Below are 13,962 nucleotides of genomic sequence, written 5' to 3'. Positions count from 1 at the left end.
ATCTGTGCGTGGTCAAGAGCACATTGTACCAACATGGTGGTCACGGCTCAGGAAGATATGAGGAAGCACAGCAGGAAGAGGCCACAACCCTGCTCCTCACAGTCAAATCACCCCTGTCCTGCAGATGCCAGTGAGAATCCAGCCAGTGTTAGTCACCCCCGAGGCACAAAAAGCATGAGTCAGACCCCAGGAGAAACCCACAAGACGTGTATTGTTGTCCTTTGGAGTTTTGTGTCTTCCTTGCTTATACTTTTGAGGTTTTCTCCGAAATTATCAGAGCCAGTGATTATTTCAGCTTTATTTTTCCAAGCAGAGAGCTGAGATTCTCATGTAACCCTTTAACCCCGTGAACTGGAGCATAACAAAAAACAAACCAAAACTGAATTTGTTCATGTAGTGATTACACTTTGCAGCACAAACCAGTCCTGAGCTTCCTGAAGGGCAGAGTTAGTCTGGTTTTAGAACAGCTGCACGTGGACATGCCACGAGTTCTGCATGAAAAATTTACAGCAGTTACGCGGAAAAATAACTGTAAGAAATATCACAAGACCTCAAATAGACCTAAACAGTGGGAAAATTTGCAATTGGTGAGCACAGAGGAGAGGAGAAGGTTCTGCCCAACTTGTGTTGGAACAGTTGGTGTCCTCCACTTTTAAAGATAAACTGCCTTTGCTGTTTCTGTTTGGTTGAACCCCAACTTTTGAACACAAGTGTTTTTAAAGTCTTTGCCATGATGGAGGCAAGTGGAGAAGGGACTGGACTCTTTCTTATGCATAGTCCTGGAAGTTAATCACTAAAAAAAATCAGGCCTCACATGAGATGGAGCTACTATGCGAAAAAAAGAAGACACTTTGATTTTAACATAAAAAAAATATTAATATTATTTACAACTGCTAAAATATTGGTTGCAATGAGCCCAACAGATGCTGATCCCACAGTTTACTCTGAGTTAATTACTCAAACTTAAATGGAGACTCTATAAGTGACACTTAGAGGAGTCATATTCTGATCATCTCTCTGCTCACAGATAGACAGGAAGCCATTGGAATTGTGAGTAAGGAATACAGTAGGATTGGAGCTGACAGAAGATGGTTCTGGCTACAAACAACCACATCCAACTTACTTCCCAAATTATGTTCTTAGTTGATATCAGTTTTTCATGGTAACTTTTAAAAAACCCCTCACAAGAAAGGAGATTTTTTAATGTTTGCAAATGAGTTAGAACACAATAAATGTATTTATAATGACAGGTTTCCTTCAGTTTGCTTCTGGTTATCCCTCTTGCAGCAGCTGAATAAAGTTCTAGTTTCAATAGTCATCCTACTCACAAATTATTCTTTGGAGGATCAGTTTGGTGCCCAAAATTAATGGGAATTTTGCCATTGATTCCAGAGGTACAGCATTCAAAAAAATGTAAATGTTGATTTTCTCCATATTTTAGAACAAAACCTTTATATTCTTACTGTGCAACTTTGAAGTGAAATATCGGTGCACATTGTACTACAGCAAATTCCCTCCTGTAATAAATGGAAGTTAAACCTTGGCTAGATGGGAAAATACATTAGGCAGCATTTGGAATACTATTATTTTGGCAGATTCCTGCTTTTTTTTTTTTTTCTTTTATATCCATGGACACCAAAAAGATTTCAGCATGATTTATTTTTTCCACGCACATATTTCACCAAGCAATTATTCACTTATTTATTTCCCAGTTAAAGGTCAATCCATCACTCAAACTCATCACTTCCAGGGAAAAAATATCTCATTTCTCTAGTTTTCAACAGCTTTCAGAAAGGTGAGGTTAACTTTTTCTGCACAAGTCCCACATTAAAACTTTCAGACACCAACAGCATAATTTCCAAACAAACCCATAATCCAAATTGTAGTCACTGGACAAACTGATCCACAATATGTTGATAGAAATCTGCTTCCCAAGGATTTATTCTGCATTTTTCAAGCTGTTACATCGCATTGTAAGAAGTACCAACAAAATAAATACAGGACAAATCATAGCATACTTTCCCAATAATAATTTTCATAATGATTTCACAGGATTGGGAAGGGATCGGCAATGTAAAGAAATATTATTACTTATGCTCTGGGTGATAGAGTTGGCTACCTACTCAGGGCTAGATGGTCTATCAGATCTGCATTTATCATGTCAATAAAGAGCCTTCCACAAAAACCTTGCAGGAAATATAAACAGCTCCCACACAGAGAAGTTTAGTATAATGTATCTGAAGTGTCAGAATTGAAAAAGGATCCTACTGTTAATCAGCCAAGGCAACAAAAATGCCCATCTCGCCCAAATACATCTTTTAATAGACAAATAAGGGGAGTCTCAATGCATAATTTTGTACTTACATTGAAACACTTCATCCTTCTTGCTCAAGGTGGCTTTTTCTTACAGGATATCCAAGAGATTAAAACCAAATCAACATAATATTAATTAAAAAAAAAAAAAAAGCGACACTTCCAACCAGGCACCTACAGGATCAAACTCACTGTACAAGGCAGGGAAAAGCGTGAGCAGGTTAATTAATTACCTGCTGCCAATCAAACTGTCCTCAAAATGACTGACCACGGCTCGGAGGGTTAATCAGGACTGTGTTGCTAAGGATAGAAAGAAAAGCTACCTAAGCTTCTGGAGGAGGTTCTCAAATCCATCAGAGATTTAGGCACAGTTTGTCCAATCCTTCCCTTGCTTGTGCCCGTGTAACTCAGGTATAAATCTGACTCGGTGCTGCTCCTCTCAAATCATACCTGTACAAGTGGAAATGCAATCCAGAACAGAGAAGTAATATTTTCCAGGCCTACAGAGACCTGGAAAACTTTCCTGATCCAACCCACTCATCAATACTTTGGAATCATATTTATTTTTCAGGTAACTCCAGGGAAATCAAGGGAACTACAGCAAAGATGTTGGTAGCTCTGAAGGATTTCTGTGTGTCTGGTTGATAGTCCCTTACTCAGGACGTTGATGACTGAGATTCATATAAATTTTTTTTCAGTGAAATATTATTTTAACCAAGGAAAATCTGGGAGTCCTAACCCAAATATTTTCAAGGCGGATGTCAAAGTCACAGGCACAGATGGATGTTCAACAGCTGGATCACAGAGATTTGGGCATGAAATAAGGACAGACAAGAAACTTGTGAATGATAAATAATGGGAAATGACTTGTTCTTTCATAATTCACCTGTGAGAGCCCTCCTGCTTTCTCTCACACTTCCTCTTTGCAAAGAAAAGACACACACACATACAAAAATTCTATGAGTTGGATTTAGGTACAAAATCAGAGGGAAATCTCATTTCTGTATGGACTGGAATTGTTGAAGGTTGGACCTGATGATCCTGAAGTTCTTTTCCAACCCTAATGATTCTGTGATTCCATGATTCTACTACTTACAAAGCTCTTTTGCCTGTGCACCAGTATCACTGACAGCACTAAGTATCTTCTTTTTTAGAAACCAATTACTTGCAGAGAGATCAGGGACACAGAGGGCTTTAATTGGAAGGGAAGGGATTTGAGGATCCTGAAAGAATGTGTTCAGCAAGTTTCACATTTCAGGTCTTTAATATGAATCTTCTAAATGTGAGGTCAATGTATGAGCCATTATAGTCCTCTTCATACAGCATTGCTTTTCCACCTGTGGACATCACATCTTTCAGGTCCAGAGGCTGTTCCTGTGGTATCCTTGACCTGGAAGAGCAAGGTCATCCTTCTGTAGGTTTGCATTTAGTATAAGAGACCAGCAGCTCTACAGGAACATTTGCAGGAGTCCATCTGTGGGAAAGACTGAACCCCACACAGATGTCATTCTACTCCATCGGGGCTGTGCCAGGGAGCCTGGCCCCAGCTTTTCAACTTCCATTATATTCCAAATTAATACCTCAAAAAGACTAAGCTAGAGCAGGCAGGCAAGTCCTGGCTTCTAAACCCCATCAAACCTCTGCTATTTGAATTTACACAGCTCTGTGGTCCTGTGTGTGAATACTTAGCCAAAATCCCACAGAATTGTTTGGGTTGGAAGGGACCTTAAAGCTCATCTTGTTCCACCCCCTGCCATGGTCAGGGACACCTTCCATAGACCACATTGCTCCAAGCCCCATCCAACCTGGCCTGGAACACTTCCAGGGATGGAGCAGCCACAGTTTCTCTGGGCAACCTGTGCCAGGGCCTCATCACCCTCACAGCTAAGAATTCCTTCCCAATGTCCCGTCTAACCCTGCCCTCTGTCAGTTTGAAGCCATATCCTTGTCCTGTCGCTCCCTGCCCTTGTCCAAAGTCCCCCTCCAGCTCTCTTGGAGTCCTCTTCACCTGCAGCATTAACATCCGTTCACATCAGCCTTCACCTTCTGTCCCTCACACTTGCCTGGTTATCTTGGAAGGGTTATTTTGCAGCCCTCTCTGTGTTGGGGATGTAGAAGAATGAGAAGAATCCAGGCATCACTGTAGAAGGTGCCTGAGCCAAGGCAGGAGATCTGTCAGAGAATGTGACTCAATTAATTCAGCACCAGGTCCATAACCACTGTTGGAGAGATGAGAAGGCCTTTATGAGAGGCTTCCAGACTTGACTTAAATACTTTAAATTATCAAGAATCCACCCTGCCCAGTAGTTCATTAATCCCACTCAGTACTAAACATCTCTGCCTTTTCTCTCTCCTAAATAGTCCTGGTGTCAATGTTTTTATGGCTTTTGTTGATTAATCAGTGTACAGATATTTACTGGAAACTTCTTTTCCCATAAAAGTAGTTGTAGCTTCTATTTTTGCAAAGTCATTACTTCCAGACAGAAGAAAAATTTACAGATCACCATCAACATTTGGAAATGCAGCTGGTTGAAAAATCCAGGTGTGTCTTCCAGGGAAATCATAAACAAAATTATTTCATTTGAAATTTTTCCCAGAAAAGGTGAATGTTTCTAGCAAGGAAGATGAATCATCATTTTGCAAGATCTAATCATGTTTCTCTAAAAAAAGTTCATTTTAATTTGTTCTGTGTTGTTTTCAGTGAATAAAAATAGTTTTTAAATAACAAAGCAATCATAATTAACAAGGAGTATTTATGGTCTCATCAAGCCTAAGTATTTTATGGAAACCTGGACAATTTGAGACATTTGATTCATAAAAGGAGAAAAGGATTAGACAGGAAAGCAGCTTGTCCATTTGCCTGTGAAAATATAAAAATTCTCTGAAAAAGACCCCAACAGATAGAATTTATATTTTCTCCTCGATTTATTTGTTACTTAAAATTACTGGAAAAGGATTATCAAATGGATTTTAAGTTTTTCATTGTTTGGAAAAGTCAACACTGTCCTTTTATTCCATGTTGTTCCATGGCTGAACAAGCTTAAAACACAGTACTTTTCCTCAGCCAGGTCTTTGTTGGATCTGTTTTTAAATCACCTCTAGGTAGGAACAGTGTGTTGGAGGTTGCAGGCATTGCAACCATCCCTTGATCCTCACCACTGGATCACAAGGCAGGCTGGGCATGCAAACCTCTGTCTCCTGGATTTGATGACATCCACAGATTATTCGATTTTCACTGACCATTTTCTGGGAGGGTTTGGATTAATTGCATCTAAGATCATTTATTTCTTTTCCTTCTCTTCTGGGATTCAGTTGAGAATTTACTAGCTGGATGGATGGGTAAATGCTCCATCTCTGGAAACATTCCAGGTCAGATTGGACAGGGCTTGGAGCAACCTGGTCTAATGGAAACTGTCTCTGCCCTTGGCAGGGGGTGGAACTGGATGATTTTTAAGGTCCCTTCCAAGCCAAATCATCTGTGATTCAGGGATTCACTACATGGATATTTCCTCTGTTAAGCTGTGTCCATGTCTTGTTCCTCACAGGTGAGGACAGTCAGGGTCCTGAGCAAAAAGAAGCCCAGTGACAGTTTCTCTCAAGTCCTCTCTCATTTTGGTGTCCATGCCTGTGAGTTGGTTGTTTCATTATTCAAAGCAACAGGACAACAGGCAGGGGGGTCTTTGCAGAGCCCAGGGCTGGAATGGCAGGGGAAGGGCAGCACTGCCCAGAAACCCTCATTAGTGACATGGAAGGTGACAAAGGGCACCCTCAGCGAGTTCCCCAGTGACACCAAACTGCTGTGAGCAGCTGATGTGCTGGAGGGCAGGACTGGCATTTGGAAGGACCCTTCCCCGGGATAGTCTGAGGAACTTGGCTGATGTGACCCCCTGGGACAGGGAAACACCAACCTGGTGTCAGGAACACTAAGCCTCCATGCAGCAGCTCTGCAGAAGGGGATATGGGGCTGTCAGTGGACAAGAAGTTGAACAGGACTCAAGCTGAGCCCACGTGGCAAAGAACATCACCCACCTACTGCAGTGTGTTGGCAAGAGTGTCCTGAACAGGCCAAGAGAAGCTGTAACTCCCTTCTGCTTGGATCTTCTGAGAGCACATCTGGACACTGTGTCCAGCTTTGTGCTTCACAGGACAAGAAAGATACTGGAATGATGGAGTGAGTCCAGCAATTCCACCAAGGTGATGGGACAAAACAGGAGGCCAAGGTTGGGCAGATTTGGGAACAACCTGGTCTGTGGAAGGTGTCCCTGCCCGTAGCAGGGAGTTAGAATGAGATGGTTTTTAAGGTCCGTTCTAGGATTGAAGGAGTGCATGATGGGAAGGGGAAGGATGAGAGCACCAGAACTGCTGAACCTGGAGGCCTTGGAAACATCCATATCTGTAACTACCTAGGGCATGGTGTAGGTCTGGTGTAGAGAGAGCCACACTTCCCAGAAATGCTTGGCAGAGCACTAAGACATGGCAGATACAAGTGGCAGCATGAAAAATGCCATTTTGGTATTAGAAAAAAAATATTCATGATGATGATGATGGGAGATTGGGGTGTTAGAGGTGGAGGAACAGCCAATCCTGAGGATATTCAAAATTCAGCCAAAAAATCTGATCTACTGAACCTGGCTGTGAGTGTGTGGTTGGACCAGAGAATCTCAAAAGTCCCTTTCAGCCTAGTTTATTTTGTGGTTTAGCAAAGGCAGCTTCTCCAAACGTTCTTGCACTCTCCTTGGTTCAGGTTCATGTAGTATTTGAGTGCCAGTTTAATGTGATCCATCCTTTGCAGGCATTTGAACTGTTCCATCATCAGAGATGTTTCCTGGGATCTGATAGAATTCTCCACCTTTAATTATTTTAACCTTATTAGCTCTTCCCTTTTGTGATCACTGTATTCTCTTCTAAGAAAACTAAATATTCATTGATACATGTGAGACAGGTCTTAATAAATAATTTTTTTTTTCTTTTTTCTGGGGTTTTGGATGATTTTTGGTGGGATTTGGAGGGGGAGTAGTTTTCTATTAGTTTGTCGTGGGTTTTTTTGAAAGAATGGACTGCTTTTTCTTTATTTGGGTCCATATCCCTTTGAAACAAGTCATTCTTCAAAGCACAGCAATCCAAGTTGCATTTCCAGGTACAGCCTCCAATGCAAAGGACTACACTGCACTTAACCTGGGTAATAAAGAAGCCCAGCTTTCTGGAGGATAAGAATTAGCCTCAGGGATAAGATTCACCTACAGCAGATCTCCCTGCTATTGCAGATATATTATCTAATTAGTTTTTCAACCATCAACCACAGGTGGGAGAAAAAAAATCTGCAGAAATTGCTAAAAAGTGGATTTTTTTTTCAATGTTTCTTACTTTTAAAAGCATTTATTCTGTTGACAGTGGCTCTAGAGTGGATACATGGGTCTCCATGGGTTTAAATTACCAACTTGTGTCCCTTCAACATGAGATAAAACACGGTTGAGAAACATTATTACTTTTCCAGGAGTCACACTCTTGGCAAATAGCAAATAACAGGTGCATTTATGAGGCTGAAGAGCAAAGCTTATGGCATCAGCAGAAGTTCAGAGAACAGGGTCTGAGCCATGAAGATCTGGTAACAGGATCAGGATGTCAGACCGGACAGACCTTGCTGGGATTGGGTCCTCAGCTCCACACTTTGTTCAAACACCTGAGTGATGTCATTTGCTTTCTGTTTAGGAGGACAGTTGTACATGAGTTCAACATAATAAAACAAGATGATGGACAGCACGTGGAGCATCTCTCAGGTTCTCTTAGGCTGCCCAGGGAAGTGGTGGAATCACCATCCCTTGAAATTTTCAAGGGATGTGGCACCTGGGGACATGGTTTAGTGGTTGACTTGGCAGTGCTGGGTGAATGGTTGGACTCGATGATCTCAGAGGTCTTTTCCAACCTTAACAATTCTATGATCCTTGGTGAGCAGAGACAGGGACATGGTGGTGCCTGTTTTTTATCCCTTCCCTTACACACCCTGTCGTCTCCCAGCAGTCAGTTCTCAGAGTTCCTCAGTATAATTGTACTGTGACAGCTCCCCTGGGATGCTGATAAATCCACTGTGACTATAAAACATCCACTCACTGCAGGGAGCAGAGAAGCCCAGAGTGCTGGTTTTCATTTCCTAAAGAAAGGTAGGATTTGTCTTTCCTAAAATGAAACCAAGGGCTTGAGAAACCAGAGGCAGAGAGGTCATTTCTGCCACACGCTGTTCAACACCCAGCTGTGGTCTATTGAGGCAACAACCCTGAATCACAGAATTATTTAGGTTGGAGAAGACCTCCAAGACCATCAGGTCCAACCTGTGACCCATCCCCACCTTGTCACCCAGCCCAGAGCATTGAGTGCCACACCCAGTCGTTCCTTGGACACCTCCAGGGATGAGGACTCCACCACCTCCCTGGGCAGCCCCTTCCAGTGCTTAAAAACCTTTTCCATGAAAAAATTCAACAGCCACATCTGAGTGTTTCAGACTGTGTGTAGTTGAGCTCCAGAAACAGGTCAGAAACACCCCTAGAATCTGAGGACAAAGCTGTTGTTCCTGATGGTAGCCAGGTGCTTCCCAATAATATTGTTATAAAGATCCTGGGTTTTATGTGATCAGCATTGCCCTTTACTCACATTTCTGGCAATATCAAGGAAAATAACCCTGAGTTTCCTTTTGAGGTGAAGCTTGAAGTTTTATGTCCAACCTGATCTGCATGTTTGTGCCAGGAAACTGATAAACAGATGTGCTGTTTATCTTCTCTCTGATGACCAGTGATAGAACTCGAGGGAAGGGCATGAAGTTGTGTCAGGGGAGATTTAGGTTGGGTATTAGGAAAAGGTTCTTCCTCCAGAGGGTGGTTGGGCACTCAACAGGCTCCCCAGGGCAGCGGTCATGGCCCAAGGCTGCCAGAGCTCAAGGAGTGTTTGGACAATGCTCTCAGGGACAGGGTGAGATTCTGGAGTTGTCTGTGCAGGGCCAACTTGATGATTCTTGTGGGTGCCTTTCAACTCAGGATAGTCTGTGATTCTGTGATTCTATTTCTCACATCAGACAGGGGAGACAGCACAGCATGAATGGTTTGCCAAACTCAAACCTAGAACTGACACAATTGATTACACAAAAGGAACATGATGACAGGAAGAGATGTGTATCACAGGGATTAGGCCCGGGTTGAGCAGATGTTAACAATCCTTTTGTTTCCTCATGAGGACTGTCTGGTATTTCTGTGCCTTGCTTACATGATCACAGCCACACAAGGTGACTCCTCCACCTCCCACATCTCATTCCAGGGCTGTTTCCATCTCCAAGGAGGAAACTCAGACACTCAAGTAGTTGAGTTGAGATTTCCTAGGCTGGCTAACTCATATGCATCCATTGTCCTGAACAACCCAAGCTTTGCTTCCACATCTTCCTCTCTGTGAAGGGGAACAAAGAAAGAGGTTGAGCAAAGCTCAGCATCCAGGAAGACAAACCAGCTGATTAGAGTGAGCAGCTGAAGAACTAGGAATATGCACAAAAATTAGGATCTGAGGCAAGACATGCCTAAAAACTGACACCCAAAGGCCAATTGTTGAGAGATGAACCAAGAAAGACACCATGAGCTTTGAAGAGGTTTCAATGGACAGTGGATGGACCTGGATTTGGCAGCTCAGAAGAACCTCACCACAGGTTCCAGCAACTGCAGGTGTTGGAATCTTTTTTTTTTTTCCCGGTTTCCATGCAAACCCTTTTTCCTCAGGACACCATCCAACTCTGCAAACTTCAGGGCATGGACCTCCTGAGCTCAGTGTGGGGTTATCCGTGTGTACAACAACATTTGCATCCTAGTTTTCCATTCATTGGAAGGCACAAGTAAATTTCCTCTACACCACCATCATTTCCCTGTTTTACAGTTGTAATAAAACATTTACTTGAGATTATTAAACCCTTGATATGCAACATTTGCTTCTTCCCGCAGTACAGATCTCATTTTTCTTATGTCGTCAACATTTCTAGGCCCCTTTATACCATTTCTCTTTCCTTTCTGATGCCCTCAGCTCCTTTCAAATGATAACCAATTTTGATTTTCATTAATGTGCCTTTTACAGTCTTAAAATACAGTAAATCAAAACAGGTTTCTCCACACTTCAACATGTATATTCTTTCTCACTTTTTCAGTGTTTATTACTGAATCTGTGGCCAGCACTTATTCAACCAACAATGTCTCTTTTTAAAATCATTTCAAATAATTTTCCAAGCCAAATTAAGCACTGTGTCAAATCTGATAACAGTAGAAGTCAAGTTTCTCTGGCATAGTGTGTTTCTTCAGCCTTTTCTCTACAATTCTTGTGCTATCCAGCTGTGCACTTATTGTGCCTTAACATTTGCTCCATTGTATTAGAAGACATAATGTCTCACCTGGAGTGACTCTCTCCTTCTGGCCTTGAGTTATCAGTGATATTATCCCAGTCCTTTCTCTTTTATTCATCCCAGTTATCATCTTTGGGAAGTGATACACTTGGTTTCTCAATTCATTCTCTGACATCCGACTTGTCAACACGATCGGCAAAGCTGATCTCTGTTCTTTCCATTTTTTTTCCAAGGATTCCTTCATTTGTTCTTTACCCATTACATTTTTTTTTATAGTGACTTCCTTCCTCACTTTAAATCCTGTCCAAACTACTCTTATAATTTTCTTATTTAGGATAGGTTTTCTTGGTGGGTTTTTTTAAAGGTGTTCAATAACTCGGCCAATTTTGAATTATTGTCCTCCTTTTAAAATTATTAATAATCCTGCTTTTTCCGCTACTTTTGCTCCGCCCCCAAGATTTACATCCTTCCAAATTTTACTTGTTTTTGATTTAAGTTCATGTCAGCAGAACTCTGACCTCTCATCAAGGGCAGCACTGCTAATCCTGGTACCCTGGCCAAAGTCTAAATGTGGTGTTTTCTGCAATTTTCGCTTGCCTACACTTTTCACACAATGAGCTGTTCTTTCTTTTCCCCATCTATTGAATCCTGGTGCCAGACTCTTGGATCAGATGAGCCAGCAGGACTCACAGGAGCTCCCAGGATCTCTTGGGATCAGCGCTTGCCGAACACCTGCTCCGTTCGGGCACTGGGCAGGAGCAGAAAGGACAATGCTTTCCCTCCTCCCCCAGCTGGGGGACAATGGTGGGTATTTCCTACACACACCCTCCTTCCCAGATGTTTTGGGGCTGTTCTGGAAGAACAAAGTGTTCTGCTGGGGTAGTACAGTCAGGTGGCCCCACAACTGCTCAACCCCCAATGGGGTTAGAGGGATCATGCGCAGCCAGGGAGGAGTGACGGGGATCAGCCAGTGCCTGGATATACCATGTGACACATCAATCCTAGCTGGGCAGGATACTTCAGGCTGGTTGTGGATGTCTGTAATGTCTCTGCTTGAGACAGTCACTCAAGCCCTCCTTCAGAGGCACCAGAAAAATAAAGCTCATTTAAAGCACATTTCATTCCAACACCCTACCATGGGCTGGGACACCTTCCACTAGCCCAGGTTGATCCAAGCCCCATCCAGCCTGGCCTTGGACGCTTCCAGGGATCCAGAGGCAGCCACAGCTTCTCTGGGCAACCCGTGCCAGGGCCTCACCACCCTCACAGCCAAAACTTCCTTCCCAATATCCCATCTAACCCTGCCCTCTGGCAGTGGGAAGCCATTCCCTGTGTCCTGTCCCTCCATCCCTTGTCCCAAGTCCCTCTGTAGCTCTCCTGGAGCCCCTTTAGGCACTGGAAGGGGCTCTCAGGTCTCCCTGGAGCCTTCTCTTCTCCAGGTGAACATCCCCAGCTCTCCCAGCCTGGCTCCAGAGCAGAGGGGCTCCAGCCCTTGGAGCATCTCCGTGACCTCCTCTGGACTCTCTCCAACAGCTCCACATTCTTAAACCTTAACTAGATGTCTCAAATGAACTCTATCTTAAAACTATTATTTCTTTTCCACTATCTGGGAAAAAAGCTCAAGGTGATGAACACAGACAGTGACAATAAGGCTGTTTCATCAGCTGTGTCTCATTCCTTGTGACCTGGCTCTAAATTACCAAAAATGAAGACTTCAAGGGGAATCTCCTTGCTGACCTTTCAAATAAAATTTTTAAAAATATTTTTTAAAAACTGGTGTGGAAAAAATGCCGAAAAGGAATATCTGAAATACGGAAAAGAGAAAACCAACCAAACAAACAAAACCAAAACCAAAGTCAAAAAGAAAAAAAAAAAAAGGCACTGCATTTCCTCCTGGGCTGGCCCTTCAAATAGCATTCCTTTGATAGTTTTGAGAGGACAAAGTAAAAAAAAAAATTTAAATTAAATGAAAAATTTTGCTTCACCTTAACTACTCTTTCCAAGGCAGCTGAAATTGAGACACTCAAAACTTCATGCACAGAATGGTTGATTTCCTTTAAAAGATTCCACATTTGAACTTGACATTTAAAAAACCCCAACCAGCTAAAAAAAGCCACCTTCTGCCCCTCCTCTACGTGAGCTGCAGTTGAGATCCAGCTCTCCTTCACAGCAACGGACACCACATTTTTTAGACTCATTTTGCTTTGCTGCTTTCGCCCCACACCTGATCTGAGTGTCCTGGTACTTCTTCCTCATCCTCATCCTCTCTCCTGGTGACATCATTCTCTACACTCATGGTAGCAGCTGTTACTCTCCATTGCTGGGTGTCTCCTGTCCTTCCTGAGCTCTTTCCCAGCAGTTCTGACAACAGAATCACAGAATAGTTGGGGTTGGAAAGGACCTCTGACCATCATCCAGTCCAACCTCTCCGCCAGGACAGGGTGCCCTGGAACAGGTGACACAGGAAAGCATCCAGGTGGGTTTGGAATGTCCCCAGAGAGGGAGACTCCACGAAATCCCTGAGCAGCCTTTTCTCATGGCTAAAAGAACACCTCCTTATCTCCCACCACAAACTCCTCCTCTTGCTGTGAATGACCCACACTCACATGACACTCAAACTCACCAGCCTACATGTCCTTCACACCAAACACCCACATCTGGATTGCTGCCAGATCTTACAGATTCTTGACTGCAATTGCTCCAAACTCTCCTGCCATCCCTTCCTGCTAAAACACTTGTTTCTGTGTTAGCTTATCTCAGCCTTTATAAACTTTACCAGCTTTCACAATATTAGGCAAGGACTGTTCAAAATCCTGTCTGTAAAATTCTTCGCTTCTGCAGTCACAGAATCACAGGATCATTTAGGTTGGAAGAGACCTCCAAGGTCATCAGGTCAAACCTGTGACCAATCCCCACCTTGCCACCCAGCCTAGAGCATTGAGTGCCATATCCAGTCATTCCTTGGACATTTCCAGGGATGGGGACACCACCACCCCCCTGGGCAGCACCTTCCAATACTTAACCACCTGCTTTTTTCCATGTTTTCACATTTGCCTTTACCAACCTCAACAGATCTGAAGATCTCTTTTCTTGCTCCTGCCTCTCCTGAAGATTAAAGGTTGGCCAGTCCAGCTAAACACCTCTCAATCCATGGAGCAAAAAGTGTCTATATACTCTGGGAACAGGCAACAAGTGAAAGTTTAGGGAGAGATTCAGTCCTGCTTGCTGCCTTCCCTGGCTTCACACCCATCCTAAAAACATCAGTTTCTGAAACATGTAGGAGTTAA

Source organism: Pseudopipra pipra, chromosome 3 (genome assembly GCF_036250125.1).
Source record: "Pseudopipra pipra isolate bDixPip1 chromosome 3, bDixPip1.hap1, whole genome shotgun sequence".
In the NCBI taxonomy this organism is placed as follows: Eukaryota; Metazoa; Chordata; class Aves; order Passeriformes; family Pipridae; genus Pseudopipra; species Pseudopipra pipra.
Note: the sequence above shows the minus strand (reverse complement) of the source record.